The 5,164-nt window shown below is 46.7% G+C and overlaps 1 pseudogene; it reads left to right on the top strand.

The window, feature by feature from the left end:
- The first annotated feature begins 4,315 nt into the window (after window positions 1–4,315).
- Window positions 4,316–4,919, top strand: LOC136533978 (uncharacterized; annotated as a pseudogene).
- The last annotated feature ends 245 nt before the right edge of the window (window positions 4,920–5,164 follow it).

Below are 5,164 nucleotides of genomic sequence, written 5' to 3'. Positions count from 1 at the left end.
ACGTGCATCATATGGCAGAACTCATATTATTTGTAAATTTCTTCTGTGAATGGCTTAGTATGTTGGCACTCTACAATGGAATGTTTGCATATGTCATTATATCCTTTTGCAATGCCCATCTCTAGGCTATTATTAAGTACATTATGCTCCGTGTGTTTGTTCACCTATGATGCCTTTTGTTTTACTTTTATTTTTCCTTCTGTGATGGTTTACATGTGGTCCTTAAATCCTGCTTTTACAAGCTAAAAGCATGAAATGTCCATTATTGATCGACCAATAGACCTATTTAGATAGTGAATCTTGAGGGCCCATTCTCCTGCCACGGGAATCATCCTCATGACATCCAAACTACTAAGGGCATGTACAGCGCGTCTTTTTAGCCTTTCTGCGTGTGGTGTTTTTTGTGCAAAGGTTCATCGCGAGCCGGGAGGGGGCCGTGCACGTCGTCTCGTGCTCCAAGATTCGAAGCGACGAGGACAGCCGCGCTGTACTGGCTTCGTCGCCAAGACTTGATCTGATGCGGCGCGAGGTTAATCGAAGCGTGAGGCACGGCCGCTGCGCGCGAACCACTGTTGCGACTCCCTGCTCCGGCTAGCTGGCAGCCGCACACGTGTCACCACCGGCCGCCCTGCTCCGCCACAGCTAGCCACCGCCGGCCACCCTGCACGCGCCGCCGGTGCCCGCCCAGCGTAAGCCACACCGGGCCGACACACGCGAGCCGCCCTACTCCGCCGCCGTCATCGTGGTTTTGGTCAAGAAGCAAAAGGAAGAAGGAGAGAAGCTTGCAGCACATGGGCTTGGCTGGCTACCACACAGCGAAAAGATGAGAGAGAGAAGCCTCGAGAAAAACGGATAAGACAGGAGGAGTCACTGGAACAGCAAATGAACTGGGTTCATGGACCATGGGTGATGGGTCCACATGTAAGCACTGTTCGCCTAAACGGTCGTTTAGCCCGTTTACACACCGTGTAAACGCTACACAGTGGTACACCGTTTCCGTTTAATTAGACGTTAAGCCCGTTTAATCATACGTTTTGCCCGTTTAATTGGCCATTTAGAACGAATAATAGCTAAACGGCGAGTGACCGACTGTTTACCGTTTAGCGTTTAGGATAACATTACATGTAAGAGAGTGAGAGAGGGGCTACAGGAGAAATTGTTGTAATCACGTTGCTTTTATTTATGCGATATACATTTTCTATCAAATAGCAACACAATAGTATACAAATATTTATTTATCGTTGATCACGCTTACATTCAAAACATTAAAAAGCGTGTAGACAATGAAATAGGCTATGGGTTGTATAATCTATCTTTTTACCGGTCTGTATGATAAATTCGATACGCTTACAGACGACCCCATGTTTGTGGGTTGTACATGCCCTAACCGAGAGAGGCGGAGAGAATGAATGTTTGGCCCCACGCCCTGTCAGCTGCCAACACGGCGTCAGTCTCCCATCTCCACTGTGGTGGCGGAGTTTCTACGCCCGCCTCCCACCATCTCCGAAGTTGGTCTCCTCAGCCTCAGCAGTTGCACTCACACCAAACAACACATTGCCTTCGTCCGATGACGATGACAATGTCGGCGTAGACTAGTTGAGCACGCTTCCCAAAGCAACATTGTAAAAAAAGAACTTTTGGAGAAAAAAAAGTGGTCTCTTTAATTAAGAGTCAAAAGTTAAAAACCAACTTTTAAAAAAAAATCTTCATTAAAACAGATAAGTTATTTAACCATACAGCATAAGCAAGCAGTAGGCCGTTGGTAAGGCGCACCTCGATGCTTTCGGTGGTATTGTTTGAAATTAACAAGCCATGTCATTACAACTAAAAAGCCATAAGTCGCCATCCCAAAGCAAGATTACATAACAAAAATCACAACTTTTGAGAAAAGTGGTGTCTCTAGAGTCAAAAGCCAAAACCAACTTTTAAAGAAACCTCGACTACAACAAAGTCATTTAACCATAAAGCATAACTAAACGGTAGACGTGTCACGTGAGGTTGATATTAGAGGGAGACTAAGATTCCTTTACTGGTATTGTCTGGAATTGACAAGCCGACAGAGGAGGGAGTACAACAAAAAACCTAAGGGTGGACACTTTGGATGGTAAGAGCGTCTTCAAGAGATTAGCCAAATCGTTTTCTAAAGATTACTTTGGCTATTATTAAAAAAACGTCTCCAACAGACTCTGTAAATGACTCACTAAATTTAGTAGCTCTCCATCCCACCTCATTCGCTCTATACTTTTAGATAGCCTACCTCACTAGCCATCCGGCCTCTTAGTTTTATAGAATCTGTTGGATACTTTTGTCGAATATATTTTAGAGAGTAGCTAAATCAGTAAACTTGGCTAGTCTTTTGGCTAATCTCTTCGAGATGGTCACTAAGAGATTCTTGTTTTAATGATATTTCCAAAACTAGCTAGATTAAAACTAGAGTAGATCGCATAGAAATGGAAAAAAGAAAACCAAAATGTCAGACATTTTGGATGCTATCGGATGCACCGGAGCTTTTTTTAAAATAATATTATTTTAATAAATAATAGCAGATCTGGGTGTTATTTTCATAAAATTGCAAAACTGGTATCCTGCCGGCTATCGAGTAGCCGATAGGGAACCTATCGGCCAGTCAATTGCTGGCAGCCTACATGTAGGCAAAAATCACAGTGCAGGGTCCTATTGGCAATCAGGTTTGCCGAGTGGAGAGCAATCGGCAATCTGGGAGGAAATATCTGCACTCGGCAGTTGGCCAGCCGATGGGTCCATCAGGCATTGGGAGACAGACCGCACCCACAACCTGCAACCCACGTCCTTTTTAGAATTTGTTTTATTGATCATGTTTCTTTACTATTTAGATTTTAATATTTCTTTCAACCTACCCAGAACAAAGTATCTAAAGACCTCAAAAGATATTGTAAATTTCTAAGTAGATGCTAAAAATCAAGCACAACCTATTTTATTAGCGTCTCGCATCATTTTTTAAGGCAATAAGGAATTATATTAAAACTCGACATAGTACATCCCAAAATTAAACTAAGAAAAAATCAAAAATAAACAAGGTACAATATTCTATCCAGATTCCTCTGCCGTCTTCTTTCGTAGTGGCTTTCCTCGATGCTGCCGTTGCTCTAGATGAATAAAGTATTGTCGAACACCGAAGCCAGAGTGTAATCCATATGCCGAATCCAATAATCAACTCCAAAACAGTGGACAATCAAATGTGAACCACTCTTTTCGGTCGCTAAGGGCACCGTTAAGGTTGCTCACTCGCTCCACTGCGGCTGTCGGACTATGTCCACATCACCGCAGGAGTCTTGCATGGACAATCACGCTGTTGGTTTGTTTTTTCTTTTTTTCGCTTCCGTTTGTGTCTTTCGTAATATGGTTCTTGTGTTGTTTTTCTTCCAAATGCCATCTGTTTCAACACCGTGCCGCCCCACCGTGTTGCCTCATGTTGCTGATGAGGTCCACATGGTGGTTGCTGCACAATTATCCTAGACTGTCTGGTCGTGGCTAGTGACACCGTACGCGTGTGCTACCTTGGCCGTAGTACTGCCGGTTCAAGCCGTCTCGTCATAATCGCTGTTCCTGTGCACGGCTCTGCCGTGCTGTCGGGCCGTGCTACTAGTTGCATAATAAACTGTGGTTCTGTTACATCGCACGAACATGTTTTGCTGGTATACGAAAAAAGTAAAAATGGATGGATGACCGAAATAAAAAAAATGCAAAAGGGCAGAACAGAACGGACGCAACACGTATAAGAATGTAAAAACAAAACAACTAAAGTAATTTTGCAAAATTACTAACTAACTAGAGTCTACATCATCTAACTACGTAAATATTACCTAAGTATCAAAAATACCTAAAGTATATACTAATTTTTTGATCTAAATCAGTAAAAAGCTGAGCATACAAAAAAAGGAAAAAAAAGGTGTTCTGACGTTAGGAGAGGACCTATCGGCTCCTGTAACGCTCACATACAGCAATACATATGCCGATTAGTATCCTATCGGCTGCTGGTTAGCCGACTTGTGCCCTGTCGGTTTCTGGTTTGCCGATACTAGGTTAGCCGACTAGTGCCTCGTCGGCTTCTCGTTTGCCGACTGGATTCCAAACTTACGGTTTCACTGTTACGGCTTCTAGATCTACAATTACATATTAAAATAATATATTTTAGCAAAAATTCATGCACTGAATTCTTTATTTTATGTGGGCCCCACATGTTCCTCTGCTTTGCAGTTGGTCCAGTCAGCCTCAGCCTCAGCCTCAGTAGTTGCACTCTCGCCAAGCTGCTTGGAGCATGCCTTGCCTTCGTCCGATGAAGACGACGGAGACAAGCCTGAGCGGCAGCGGCCGGCACGACCTCGGCGCCAAGCCCTCCGACGACTACGAAGCCTGCGTGGACTGTCTAAGCACGCTCCCCAACAGCATCCTCGCGGGTCTCGGCGACGCCACCGCCGCTGGTCGGACCAACGTGCCCTCCAGGCTCCAGCAGCTGACGCTGCTCCCGGAGCTCCGCTTCGTCCCTCTCTCCGCCGATCCCGATCTCATCGCGTCAGCGCTGGCCGGCCACGAAGCGGAGCTCAGGCACCTGAAGATGACCGGTGACGACCCAGGAGGCCAGGACGCGCGCGGCCCCCGAGCCCGTGGCGGCATGGCTCCGCGTCGCCGAGCGCCGCATCTCCGGCAGGATCGTCTTCACCCACCAGGCGCCCGGGACCGGGAGAGACGCCGACGCCGAATGGCGAGGGGAGATCCGGCCCGCGGCGTCGAGGCCGCAGAGCAGGACGTCGTCGGGGAGCGCGCGCGCTGAGCCGGGGCCGTCCTCCGAGGCCTTGGCGGCGAGCTGGCCGCTGGCGCCGCCGCACAAGCTGGGCGGCTCCATCGGACGAAAGCGGGGGGAAGCCGCGAAACTGAACTGAGGTTGGGGAAAAGTTTGGCGCAGCTACCGAGGCAGAGACCAAAATTCCAGTATCGTACTCGTATTTCATACGGAAATACCAGCCATTTGTTTTTTTTATGTCACAAACTCACAAATCTACTTTTAGGATACCAGCGAGTTTTGGAAATTACCGCTCAAACAAGAATTTTGAGTGTCCCAAGTCCCAACAGGCAACAACACGGCATATCATCGAAAGAATCAAAGTGCGTTTTACCGTCCAAAGCG

Source organism: Miscanthus floridulus, unplaced genomic scaffold, assembly GCF_019320115.1.
Source record: "Miscanthus floridulus cultivar M001 unplaced genomic scaffold, ASM1932011v1 os_1390, whole genome shotgun sequence".
In the NCBI taxonomy this organism is placed as follows: Eukaryota; Viridiplantae; Streptophyta; class Magnoliopsida; order Poales; family Poaceae; genus Miscanthus; species Miscanthus floridulus.
The sequence above is the reverse complement of the archived record's forward strand: the minus strand, read 5'-3'. Positions and strand labels throughout refer to the sequence as shown.